The sequence below is a fragment of the Astyanax mexicanus genome, chromosome 2 (genome assembly GCF_023375975.1).
Source record: "Astyanax mexicanus isolate ESR-SI-001 chromosome 2, AstMex3_surface, whole genome shotgun sequence".
In the NCBI taxonomy this organism is placed as follows: Eukaryota; Metazoa; Chordata; class Actinopteri; order Characiformes; family Acestrorhamphidae; genus Astyanax; species Astyanax mexicanus.
In genome coordinates, this window is record NC_064409.1 from 37,266,401 (window position 1) to 37,280,846 (window position 14,446).

At 35.4% G+C, this 14,446-nt stretch overlaps 2 long non-coding RNA genes across 3 annotated transcripts; both read left to right on the forward strand.

Moving 5' to 3' along the window:
- The first annotated feature begins 6,475 nt into the window (after positions 1-6,475).
- LOC125798974 (uncharacterized) lies at positions 6,476-8,121 on the forward strand. Of its 2 annotated transcripts, none has more exons than XR_007437765.1 (3): positions 6,476-7,764; positions 7,899-7,939; positions 8,018-8,121. It is a non-coding gene; the product is annotated as an uncharacterized LOC125798974 (long non-coding RNA). The 2 variants fall into 2 exon arrangements; XR_007437764.1 differs by having other exon boundaries at positions 6,476-7,759.
- A 1,059-nt stretch (positions 8,122-9,180) lies between these two features.
- On the forward strand, positions 9,181-12,682 carry LOC125798973 (uncharacterized). Its single transcript, XR_007437763.1, has 5 exons — positions 9,181-9,821; positions 10,547-10,644; positions 11,612-11,707; positions 11,808-11,878; positions 12,114-12,682. It is a non-coding gene; the product is annotated as an uncharacterized LOC125798973 (long non-coding RNA).
- The last annotated feature ends 1,764 nt before the right edge of the window (positions 12,683-14,446 follow it).

Genomic DNA, 14,446 nt, shown 5'->3' on the forward strand with positions numbered 1-14,446 from the left:
TTGTTCACATATATTACAGTGAACAGTACTTTAGCCAGTCATGCAATACCAGACTAATGGTTCAATAACTGCAATTTAATACACACAATGTGGACTGCAAGTAGGTTAAGAAAAAAGTCCACTATGATAAATTACATTTTATTTGTCTTTAAAAAGGTATAATTGCTTTGTTATGCTATGCTATTATCATTATCAGTGGCAATTAATGCTCCTAAAATTATATTATTTATTAATTATTAATCATTTCTGGGATGATATATCTTATTGTGACAGGCCTAGTTATACACACACACTCCTCTTCAGGTTTAATTGCACTTAATTGCACCTTATAATCCGGTGCGCCTTAGAGACTTAAAATACAGTAGTGGTTTATTGTGTTTTTCACTGCTTCATTAATACAGGTGTCAGATACTCAAGCTTGCCTCTAAGTTTTTATAAACCCTGTGCAGTCTTTGGTTGCCACTGTCCAACATGAGGACAGGAGTTGTAGTAGTCAAAGAAACATTTAATCTCTAGAATACATTCATTAGAAACATTGGTTAAACCTTAATATAATCAAATGAATTACTTCAATGTGGAAGAGCATTTAAAATAAAGAATGCATGAGGTGATCTTATTAATAGCAAACAGACTGGTAGGCCAAGAAAGGTCTCCACTGCTGATGACAAAAGAATCCTCAATCATCTTCCAAAAAAAATCTTAAAATCTTTAATTATTAATCATTTCTGGGATGATATATCTTATAGTGACAGGCCTAGTTATACACACACACACTCCTCTTCAGGTTTACATAATCAGGATAAGATAATTCACACCTGTTATGTTACAGTTACAATGAAAGATTTACATTTCTTTTTAAACGTAAATTTAACGTAACAACGTTGTCTGATTGGGTTGCTTTAAAATAGTGACCGATGAAATAACATTAAAATTTTATTTTTATACAGGTAATCATGATCATCCATGAATGCCCATTTTCTGTCCTATTTTCATTCAGAAGGCGCACTGGATTATAAGATGCAATAGATAGAGTCTCGCTGCTGGGTGGTGGTGACTAAAAGCTAAGATAAGTAAACAAAACTAATTAAAAAATAAAATTCTTTTCAAACGAGCACTGGATGTTAATCTACAGAGATACTCTCCTGAAAACTGTTTATTTGGGTGAGTAAAGCGCTTCCATTTATTTACAGTAAGTTTGGATTTCCATATTTTAAGATAAGATTGGGTGGAACAGTATTAGCATTAACAGCTAACTGCTAGTAAATGCTGCCCGACAGCACTACACAGAGGAACCCTGAGTGTCCCTGTGAGCCAGGGAAATATTAGCCAACAGTTTGTCCAATATAGCTTGTTTTAACATGATAAACACGCAGACTACATTCCAATATACTCACCTCTGAATAGTGAAAGCGCTAGCGCGTAGCGTGGTAAGACACTAATGCTAATGCTGGCAGTGCTAGCCGGGGTTAGCGTCAGGCTACAAGCCGATAATACTTACCTCAGATTTGTTAAAGAGCTAATGTGGTTAGCGGCTAATGCTAATACCGCTAGCCACCGCGGTCACGCCATCTGCACTTAGAAAACGCTCGGTCGCGCTATCCACACCGAAAACTGGAGTGCGCGTCTAAACCGTGTTTTACTGTAGCAGCGTGCACAGCGCACCCGGAGGAGCGGAGACTGGCGCTTCTCGTGCAGAGACTTAAAATGGAACAGAAACGAGTTTTACACCTAAATAAACATGATTTAACGAGGTCTAATCCACAAATATACACCAGAAAGACCACTTCTTATCTGTAGAACAGTGTAACGTTTTGAAAAGGTTTGGAGTGTTATTAAATAAGCAAATCAAATTGTTATAAAATCACAGCCCTAAATTCTTAAAGATCTTATTCTCATGTATCCCAGATATATGTTTGAAGTGATATTACTGTATCGTTTTTGAGTAATTGAATACCAAAACTATCTATTCGGTTTTGTATAAAAGGGATTTTGGAGTGCTATAAAACCAAAAAAATCTAATTCTTCTTAAATCAGAACATGAACTCCTTAAATAATACCTTCCATACTATTAATGTCATGCATGTATACTGATTGTACAGTATCATTTTGGAGTAAATGAATACCAAACTTAGGAAAAATGTATATTCGGTTGTGCATAAACCAGATTTCGGTGTCCTATAAAACCTTAAAATCAAATTGTTATCCAATGAAACCAAGAAAGTCTTGAAGAAAACATTCCATTCTATTAATGACATGAGTAACAAGTGATATTACTGTATCATTTTGGATTAATTGGATACCAAACTTGGAAAAATGTCTATTCGGTTGTGCATAAACCACATTTCAGAGTCCTATAAAACCAGCAAATCAAATTGTTATCCAATGGCACTAACAAAGTCTTGGAAAACACATTCTATACTATTAATAACATATATATCAAGTGATTTTACTGTACCATTTTGGAGTAATTAAATATCAAACATACAAAAAATATTTATTTTAATTACTGAATTTATAATTATATATTACAATAAATAATTAAATATATATTTAATAAAATTATATTTTAAAAGCCATTGCGCTCAAAAAATATGAGGCAGACGTTCAAGTGTGATTTTGAAGAACTTTTTCATATTGGGCCAGACCAAATACACATGATCTGAAGAGTACTAGTCTTCTTCTTTAAGGAAAACCTGGAATTAACCTGGCCCAAGCTGATTTTATACTTTAAAATGAACTGGCAAATTTTGAAAGACTTTTTCATCTTGGGCCAGAACACATACACATCAGATGAAGAGAACTACTCTCCCACTTTGAGGAAAACCCGGAATTAGCCTGGCCCAAGCTGATTTTATAGTTTAAAATGAACTGGCAACATAGCATACCAATCCATAATGCACAATTTTTTTATGTAAAGCTGATGTTCCAGTGTGATTTTGAAGGACTTTTTCATCTTGGGCCAGACCAAATACACATGATCTGAAGAGTACTAGTCTTCTTCTTTAAGGAAAACCTGGAATTAGCCTGGCCCAAGCTGATTTTATACTTTAAAATTAACTGGCAACATGGAATACCGATCCATAATGCACAATTTTTTTATGTAAAGCTGATGTTCTAGTGTGATTTTGAAGGAATTTTTCATCTTGGGCCAGACCAAATACACATGATCTGAAGAGTACTAGTCTTCTTCTTTAAGGAAAACCTGGAATTAGCCTGGCCCAAGCTGATTTTATACTTTAAAATTAACTGGCAACATGGAATACCGATCCATAAGGCACAAAAAAGTTTAATTTAAAGCTGATGTTCTAGTGTGATTTTGAAGGACTTTTTAATCTTGGGCCAGACCAAATACACATGGTCTGAAGAGTACTAGTCTTCTTCTTTAAGGAAAACCTGGAATTAGCCTGGCCCGAGCTGATTTTATACTTTAAAATGAACTGGCAACATAGCATACCGATCCATAATGCACAATTTTTTTATGTAAAGCTGATGTTCCAGTGTGATTTTGAAGGAATTTTTCATCTTGGGCCAGACCAAATACACATGATCTAAAGAGTACTAGTCTTCTACTTTAAGGAAAACCTGGAATTAGCCTGGCCCAAGCTGATTTTATACTTTAAAATGAACTGGCAACATAGCATACCGATCCATAATGCACAGTTTTTTTTATGTAAAGCTGATGTTCTAGTGTGATTTTGAAAGACTTTTTCATCTTGGGCCAGACCAAATACACATGATCTGAAGAGAACTCGTCTTCTACTTTAAGGAAAACCTGGAATTAGCCTGGCCTGAGCTGATTTTATCCTTTAAAATGAATTGGCAACATGACATGAAAGCCATTTTGCACAGAAATAATGAATATAAAGCATTGATTTTGAGAATACCAGAACTCTTCATCTCATGAGTATTTGGTCTGAAAAAAAGTCCAAAATCATACTGGAATATCAGCTTTAAATAATATTTTTTTTGTGCTGCCATGTTGCCAATTAATTGTGCAGTCTAAAATCAGCTCGGGCCAGGCTAATTCCAGGTTTTCCTTAAAGTAGAAGACTAGTTCTCTTCAGATCATGTGTATTTGGTCTGGCCCAAGATTAAAAAGTCCTTCAAAATCACACTAGAACATCAGCTTTATATTCAATTTTTTTGTGCATTATGGATCGTTATACCATGTTGCCAGTTCATTTTAAAGTATAAAATCAGCTCGGGCCAGGCTAATTCCAGGTTTTCCTTAAAGAAGAAGGCTAGTACTCTTCAGATCATGTGTATTTGGTCTGGCCCAATATGAAAAAGTCCTTCAAAATCACACTGGAACATCAGCTTTACATAAAAAAAATTGTGCTTTATGGATCGGTATTCCATGTTGCCAGTTCATTTTAAAGTATAAAATCAGCTTGGGCCAGGCTAATTCCAGGCTTTCCTTAAAGTAGAAGACTAGTACTCTTTAGATCATGTGTATTTGGTCTGGCCCAATATGAAAAAGTCTTTCAAAATCACACTAGAACATCAGCTTTAAATTAAACTTTTTTGTGCCTTATGGATCGGTATGCCATGTTGCCAGTTCATTTTAAAGTATAAAATCAGCTTGGGCCAGGGTAATTCCAGGTTTTCCTTAAGGTAGAAGACTAGTACTCTTCAGATCATGTGTATTTGGTCTGGCCCAAGATGAAAAAGTCCTTCAAAATCACACTGGAACATCAGCTTTACATAAAAAAAATTGTGCTTTATGGATCGGTATTCCATGTTGCCAGTTCATTTTAAAGTATAAAATCAGCTCGGGCCAGGCTATTTCCAGGCTTTCCTTAAAGTAGAAGACTAGTACTCTTTAGATCATGTGTATTTGGTCTGGCCCAATATGAAAAAGTCTTTCAAAATCACACTAGAACATCAGCTTTAAATTAAACTTTTTTGTGCCTTATGGATCGGTATGCCATGTTGCCAGTTAATTTTAAAGTATAAAATCAGCTTGGGCCAGGCTATTTCCAGGCTTTCCTTAAAGAAGAAGACTAGTACTCTTCAGATCATGTGTATTTGGTCTGGCCCAATATGAAAAAGTTCTTCAAAATCACACTGGAACATCAGCTTTACATAAAAAAAATTGTGCTTTATGGATCGGTATTCCATGTTGCCAGTTCATTTTAAAGTATAAAATCAGCTTGGGCCAGGCTAATTCCAGGCTTTCCTTAAAGTAGAAGACTAGTACTCTTTAGATCATGTGTATTTGGTCTGGCCCAATATGAAAAAGTCTTTCAAAATCACACTAGAACATCAGCTTTAAATTAAACTTTTTTGTGCCTTATGGATCGGTATGCCATGTTGCCAGTTCATTTTAAAGTATAAAATCAGCTTGGGCCAGGGTAATTCCAGGTTTTCCTTAAGGTAGAAGACTAGTACTCTTCAGATCATGTGTATTTGGTCTGGCCCAAGATGAAAAAGTCCTTCAAAATCACACTAGAACATCAGCTTTACATAAAAAAAATTGTGCATTATGGATTGGTATGCCATGTTGCCAGTTCATTTTAAAGTATAAAATCAGCTTGGGCCAGGCTACTTCCAGGTTTTCCTTAAAGAAGAAGACTACTCTTCAGATCGTCCTATGTCACAGGTTGGGATGCTTTACCTAATTATGTAATCTTATTTGAATCTAGATTTTCTGCTTTTGGTTTGGGATCCAATAGTTAATAATGTTTGTTGCCATGTCTTTTCCCTCACCTGGAAAGCAGGCACTCTACAGAAATCCCATAAAAGTAAGCTTAACAATTAAGAAAATAAAATAAAACTGAAAAGTCTGTAGAAGGCAATTATTTTAGCTGAATTATTGATTTAAACAGATTTTTATGTAACAATGTTACAATTTGCTGTATTTAGGAAACTGCCATATTTCTGGACACAAAGCATCCCGATCATTACAGAGTTTACAATCTCTCCAGTAAGTTAGATCATGAATAACCTGGAAAAGTCAAGGAACTTGAAAATAGTCATTTTCAGGCCTGGATAAGTTTTGGAAAAAAACAAAAACAAAAAACAAAGTCAAAGTCAAATTTACTCTTTGTGATCTTTGTGTTTCTGTTTATCGACTCTGTTTATCGACTCCGTTTATCGACTCTGTTTATCGACTGAGAAAAGCTATTTAAAAAATAATTTGATAACTTGATTGGAGTTTCAGATGGAATATAACTGTAAATTCACAGAGAAAAATCTAGGTGTTTAGGCTGTAATTAAGCTCTTGCTCTCTTCCACTCTTTGGGAAGCATATTGGTTATATATGCAAGTAAATTACCAGTAATGGTGACAAGAAGGCAACATTTAAACAGATGCATTTAAAAGCTGTTAAAAAAATAAAGAATCTACACAATATAGACACAACCTAAACATATTCCCTGACAGCCAGATATATGCCAAATTAGTTTATTTAAAAATTGATTCTGTTCAAAGTTTTAAACAGAAGATTCTATATCATGTTTGATGAAAGTGTTTACAGGTTAAACATTAGAAATGTTTACCAAATGTTTATGGGCCTGAGCTGATTAATACATCAGTGCAGAGTGAAGTAATTTAGCCCTACATTATGGAGCGCTCAGAATTTGACACATTTTATTATTGAAGATTGTGTCTTAGCATTGCTTAAATAAATGTTTTTTTTTAATTATTTAAATATATTTAATGTAAATATAGGCCTACTATAATCAGTTTTGATATACATTCTTGTCTACTCTGATGTTTTAAACACGCTATGGTCATTAAAATGTGCTGTGAAAGCATAGAAAAGGCACAGAAAATAATTTAAATTTATAGGTTAACACTATTTGTAATCTACATGTGTATACATATTTTACCCTTGTTTTCTTTTTTTCCAGAGGGAATTATAAAATAAGCTAAAGACTTTCATGTTTACTACAACTTAATTATTAATCATGTACCAGTGTTTTATAGCAAATGTAACCAAAAAATGTCCCACATTATATGTCCCAGGTTATAATTTTTTGCATTGTCAGCGATACCAGACGCACATTCACACACACAATGGAAACATGAACAGCTAGACGTGCTAATGAAACGTAAAATACTACTGCTTTTACTACTGTTGATGTTTGGTGCAGCCATCTTGCGTTCTGAACTTGTGGGTTTATTCCAGTTGAAATGTTCTACTTAGAACTTGGAAATTTCCAGTTCTGAATTCCTACTTCAGATGGAATGCAGTATAAGGATTCACATTAGAGCTCGACCCAACCTGCCCCATACACTGTCATTTTGAGCCAAAGCCCGAATTAAACCTGACATTTTTTGAGTAAGTAGAGCATTAAAACTGAGCTTTTAAAAAACATTTTCGTTCTGTTTAGAATGAGTGAAGAATGAATAAGACCTATTATTTAAGAAAAATATTATTAATTATTAGGAACAGATCTCCAAAAGATTATAACATGAACAATGCAAACAATGATCCAAAGGCCTAAACATTAGGCTACAACAATGTCTGAATGACTTTCCTCTAATCTAGTATAATATAACATGGTTTAAGAAAAGAAAATAAATTCTTTTATAATTTTATTTATATTTTTTTCCCATTTTCTCCCCAATTTACACAGCCAACCCACTCGTTAGGACTCCCCCTATCACTAGTAATGCCCCAACACACCAGGAGGATGAAGACTAGCACACTCTTTCTCCGATACATGTGAAGTCAGCCACCGCTTCTTTTCGAGCTGCTGCTGATGCAGCATTGCCAAGCAGCCAGCACATTTGGAGGAAAGCGCAGCGGCAGGTGAAGTGCGTAATATGGACAGTGTGCACTTTGCACTTGTGCAACTTTTTTTTTTTAAACAGTTTGATTTGTTTGCTATATTTTGATTCATAGCTTTATATAAAATGAAAATAACTTATAACTATATTATTTTCTTTAGCCCGAGGAACCTGAGGAAAGTGGTGGGAAATCTCGAGCCAGGTCAGACCTTGGGTTGGGTTTGGGCAGAGAACCTAAGCTCTTATTCACATATTGAACTTTGTGTTATTGTGTTCTCAGTGACATGTTGAACTACACTGCCAGTTTGAGGGAATGTCATTGCCATCAAATTCAGAAGGTGAACCACATGACTCCTCAGAGGTGCAGAGCTTCTCTCAGCTTAAGGCAAGTGATTGTGTAGCATAGCCTGTTGCCTACATACAGCTCTGAAAAAAATAGAGACCACTTAAAAATGATCAATTTCTTTGATTTTACCAATTTTTACCAAATTGAATATAATCAAGAGGAAGATGGATGATCACAAGCCATCAAACAACAAACAAAGCTGAACTGCATCTTTTTTTTGGTATTTCAGCTGTTTATAATTTTCTGCAAATAAATGCTCTAAATTAAAATATTTTTATTTGGAATTTGGGAGAAATGTTGTCCATAGTTTATAAAATAAAACAGCAATATTCATTTTACTTAAACATATACCTATAAATTGCAAAATCTGAGAAACTTGATTCAGAAACTAAAGTGGTCTCTTTATTTTTTTCCAGAACTGTTTGTTATGAACATGTTACTGTATTTCTGTATTTATTGTAAGTTGGTTATAATATTCTTATCACATGTTTTTGATGGGGAATGCAATACGTAAAATGATTAGCTGCTCCCACCTGAGTCATTTAAGCAAAGAATACTGTATTTTCCTGATGTCATGAAGAAAAAATGCATTACTCCATAGATAAAGCTAATCGCTTCACAATAGGGTTTATGTTGGGTGTCTGAAGTTTGCTCTGCAGCTTAACTCCGTGGGTGATCCAGCCAAAATCTGCTGGACACTCAATATGCAGTCACTTCTAACTGCAGTTAGTTGTCTCAAATAGATTTGCTTACGAATTGACTTGACTTGAATTGTGTGACCAATATTTTACTCTCCATAAAAGCAGAAAAAGGTTTGTTGCATAGCTACAGTTTGTACTTCTGTACTTTTTATAGAGAAGTGTTACACGGGGGGTCATAAACCTGAAGAAACCTAAAGCAATTCTGTTTGAGAGAGTTGTTTTAGGCAGGTGTGTAAGACTTTAGGTATACAGTTCACACATGACTGTCCTGGTGACTGCAACAATCAGGGGAAACAGTGAGGAAACTAAAACTAGCAAAAGTATTTAATCAAGATTTTGATAAATTTTACTGTCTTTCTGTTTTTATTGTCTCTCCATCTCTGCTACAAATGAAAGGCTTAATCTCTGTTTGGGAAACCAAACCATGGACACAGAACACAGTTAATTAAATGGAATTCAATGTTAAAGATACAGTACTAATAATATTCACTGCTGAAATGGTTCCCACTTCCTGCTAAGGTGCTGCTACATGGCTACTGTGTTGTGTTCCTAGCTGATTTCTGTGCAGTTGTATTCCAGATGGTTGCTAGGGTCTTTAAGGTGGTTGTCGAGTGGTTACTCTGGTAACCCGTTTAACAATGAGCCAAATATATTTTGTACCAAATATAGATGTAGAATGTTGTACAATTTTAAGATCTTTTAATAATCGCATGAGGTTTAGTAAATTTCGACAGTAGACGCTGTATTTTATTTTTCATATTGTACACTGTTTATGCTTATGCCCGGCTGTCCTCTTCTTCTTACGTATGTAGTCTCATAGACGGCAGGGGTGCCAGACTAAAGAAACAAACACACAATGGCTGACCAGCTGAATTTAAGTTAAAAGAAAATGTGTTTGTAATGTAATATTTGATAAGGGCCCTTGAGCATTTCGAATCAAGTCAGCTTGAGAACTGTTTTTTTCTGTTGCAACAGGGCGCACGGGTACGATGGTGTGTACATGGTTGATTGACAGCGTTTAGTTTGAGAGTGCGCAGGTACTGTATTTCTCCTGAGGGTGAGGTGAATGTGTATGTATATATTCAGTGTGTCAGAACTGCTCCTTTAGTTTCTGCTGTGCTCAGTTGAAGACTGAGACCAAGTAGTTAAACATACAGCTCTGGGGGAAAAAATGGTTTTCATGCATCTTTGCATGTTCTCCTCCACCAGTCTTACACACTGCTTTTGGATAAGTTTATGCCATTCCTGGTGCAAAAATTCAAGCAGTTCAGTTTGGTTTGATGGCTTGAGATTATCCATCTTCCTCTTGATTATATTCCAGAGGTTTTCAATGAGATTTTTAAGTGTTTTTTTTTTTCCAGAGCTGTATGTCTGCACTCTCCTACAAAAGTATTGAAACACTGAGGCCAATTGATTTTTTTTCTTCTGCTCTAGTGAAAACATTTTGGTGTAACAAAAATATAATTTAAAGATGAATATTGAAGACAAATTGGTAAGTTCGGACAAAAGCTGAATTGTTGACCTTTTGTCTCCTATTCATCTTTTAATGTCAAACCCAATTTGTTTTCAGTCTAAAGCAGAAATAAAGAAATGAGACTGACTTATCAAGTACTTTTGGGGGACAGTGTATGTTTAGGGGCTGTTTCCTGTGTAGTTCCAATTAAAATCTGCAGTCAGTATGCTCCTTTCAGAGTGACTGCACTGTTATGTGTATTGGTTATGTAATTTAATGCTCCTGGGCATTGCTGTGTTTGTTGTGCAGGTGTGGGAAAGGGCAATGGCAGTGATCTGAAGGTGCGGATCATAGTGAAAAGAGAGCAGGTGTTCCAGTGTGTCTGTGCCACGCAGACGAACTGTAGGGTAAGCTAACTTTTAAAGGTTTTCTACAGTATAAAACTGTATTTACTTCCTCATAGTCAAATGACAAGAGTAGTTTCAGTACAAAAAAGTGAAAAACTGTGAACCTTAAACACAGTGGTTTCCTAATTAAAACCAGAGCTATATGGCATATCCAGAACAGACATGTGAAGTGGGCTAATCCCACAACCCCTAAATGATTTAGTAGTTTAGGGTGATTTCACACCTACTTTTTTTATTTGTCAAAATAAACTGTTCATATTTACGTGTAGTGCTGTTTGTTTGGACATGGATGAGTACAGTAATCACAACTGCAATGAGACTGCTGAGAACTGTTGGTCTGAACTCTGATTTGGTTGGTTTGTGATGAGAACATGATCTGACCTTGATCCAACCCATCTGTCAAGCATACTCTGTCAGTTTTAAGATGTGGAGTCAGTCAAATGAACACATGCCACCTCTTCTGTTGTTCCATGTTAAACTGCACAGAAATCGGTTTACTTTCTTGCTCCCAGCCAAGACAGCTCTGACCAACAACCAAAGAGATTACAAAGATTGTTGTGACTCATTTTGGTGAGCTTGAATTGTATCCTCTGTTAAAACAACAAACCATGAGGGAAATGCTCCAAGAGAATCAATTAATTACCTGACTTGGACCAGAGCAAACAAACTATAGTGTGAAAAAACAGCCTTACATACACTATTAAAAGATTTTGTACATACATACACTAGTGAAAGCGTTTGTGAATCGGTATCATCTTAACCCCAAATCATATTTTAAATATGTACTAAAGAACAACTTTTAAATATTCAATAAGCTCATAATATTGAACCTTTAAAGACAGTAGCAGCCCACTAAAAACATAAATCACATTGTAATTGTTGGGAAAGGTCTTTCAGATGTTTGTCTTATGTTCCTTTGTGTTTATTTTACTGTTCGCTCATATACTGTGTTCTCATATTTTACCAGCTGTTCCCAGATACTGAAAACAATGCCGTGGTGATCAGCTTTCAGGAAGGGCCAGTGGTTTGTGGTGATGTTAAGGTCATGTTTGAATCCAGGGCTGTAAGTTCCCAATCTATTGTAACGTAAGAATGATTTTATGGACATCGTTTTTTCCAGTTGTTTGGCAAAATGTTTTTTCTCTATTGTTCTCTATGCCCAGGGTCTTCCAAAGGGGTATGAGGACTATCCTTTCTATTTCTGGTTCAACACTTCATTTGTAGAGAACAACAGGTGAGGTTTTTGCAGTCCATTGTCCTCAGAGGCAGACACTGGCTTTGTTTACCTACCAGACCACTCTGGTTTTAGATTTTATATATAAAAATGCCAGGCCACTTAATTCATTAATTAGAATATTTTGATATTTTGTCCCCTCTCAGTTTAGTAACATTACTGCTTTCAATGTAAAACGAAAAATCATATGGACTGCTGCTTGAATGCAATCTATAATGCTTTGGTCCCAAAACAGGCTCTATCTGTCAAGGGAGGAACTGGACAACCCACGTAAGTCCAAAACCTGGGACATCTACAAGGAGGACTTTGGTGTGACCGTGTCTTTCAGTGACCCTGCACTTATGTAGCAGACGACACTTGCTTGTGTATCTCAACTAAAACCCTTAAGCCCTGCACAAGGTCTAAATCTTTGCTCTAATGTAGGTTTTCACACACTTATAAAAGGTGAGTGATGTTTAGGGATTGGATTCGGGCATATTGTGCCCCTAAAGCTATAGCTATAGCTATATAACCTCAACTTCATGTCCATCCCCCACCTTCACTGTAAGAGCTTTTTACTGAGCCGTGCATACATCACAATATTATGCATTTGTTTGTCAAATGTGTTTTTGTCTTTAAATGAAGACAAATGTTTGTGTCAGTTTAGCATATTAAGCCTCCAAAATGTAAATCTTACTCTTTAAGCTTGAGTGTACATCAAATAAAGCAATCGAGGCTGCCACTGTGAAATGGTCAATGGTTATGTGTGCAGAAACATGTTTTTGTAGTACACATGTATTGAAATAAATACTAATGTCTCTGTAACACTTGTCTGTCACTTTTTTGAATTAACAACTGATCTGGGTTGCTGAATTTCTGCAATTGTTTTTAAGGATAGATCTGAGTGACTTGTTTTTTTAGAAGTAAAACGTCTGGTCTTACAGGTGGGCATGCAACTCTAAACTCTTTAGAATCAGCAGTTTTAGAGGTGACCTTTTTCAGAAGCGCTGTCAGTGCCATTCTCATATAAAAGGCTTAAAATCAAATCTCAAATGTGCAGCTTATAATAGTAAATAAAATAATGTACTATGTAATTGTGTAGAACACAAACTGTATAAACACAAACTTTAATTCTAGAATTGATATACACTATCTGCTGCTGTCAGTACAAATGGATGGCTGGATCAAAAATCAGAGGGAAAATATTAAACTGGGGATTCACAAAAATGCTTTTTCTTAAGTTCTTAAGTTTATACTTATATACTTATATAAGGTCTGTTTTGGTTATTTTTCTTAATGTTTATTTTGTACCAAAAATTCCAAAAATGGAATAATAATATATATACCTTTATGATACACTCACATTTCAGTGCTTGGTTTGACTCTGTTTTTTTATTTTCCTAATGTTTTCTTAAGCCTTCACATCAGTGTCTCAGCACTGGCATTCAGAGCCCCTTATTCACCATCGTACTCCATTGGACATTTCAGGGACAACAGCCTTTTTTGCCCAATTATAAACACTCTTCTTGTAAAAGTTATCCAGACATAGGTTAAAAAAACAAACAAAAAAAAAAAAAACAGTTGAACTATAAAGTATTGAAAGACTAGGATACTAAAAGCCAGTAATGTTAGCCCTGCTAAGACGTCCCTTTGCTGATCAATAGCTGGTTAACAAGATAGCCTCACAGTATACTGTATGTTTTTTTTTTTTTACTGCCCTTGAGCTTTTATTTTTTTTTATTTGTACTGCAGTAGAAATGTGTTTTTAGAAACTTTATTTGTCTCACTATCTTTATATATCAGTTGCTTTAAACATTATAATGTTAAGCATAATTTTATTTATAAATTTAAATATAACAAAACATAAATGTTGTTTTAATAAACGTTAGCAATAAATAATCTCAAAATAACACATCTAAAATACAGCAGACTAATAGTTTAAACCATTAAACCCAGCCTTTCATTGAGCTGAGAGAAAATTAAGTGTGCTGTTCAATTTCCAACGTTAAGAAATGGGTTAGACAAGCTATACTAATGCACCATCCATCATCTCATCAGCTGTTCAGCTGTGACTTTTGGAAGAAACCAAAGTCAATGGAAAAGAGGGGGGGGGGGTGTCTGAGATTTAATATAACAATATTATTTTAATATAACTGTTCATAGTTAATTATTATACTTACTCTGAATTACATAAGAGTGCTAGTAAAATATAAAATAAAATAAATAAATAAAAAATATATATATATAAACATTTCGGGCACCGTAGCCCCCACACCTAGTTTTGAATGGTCGTGTCTCCCCTGATTCAGTCAGTAAGAACAAGACGGTCGCCCTTTTCTTCAGGATCTTCAGGGAGTTTGCAGGAGGTGTAATTTATGGGGAACAATCATTAATGTTGGGTTAAATAATCTAGTGTTTTTTCACTCTGGTGCTGAAGGTCCGCTGCGCTGCTCTTTACTGTTTCCCCTTTACTCTGTTTTCATTAAAAGCCCCTCAGTCTTAAAACAGCGGCAGTAAAACAGGCGGAGCGGTGGGCCTTCAGCAGCAGTAGTGATAACCCTGCCGGTGTAGAGTGGAGCAGCGCGAAGG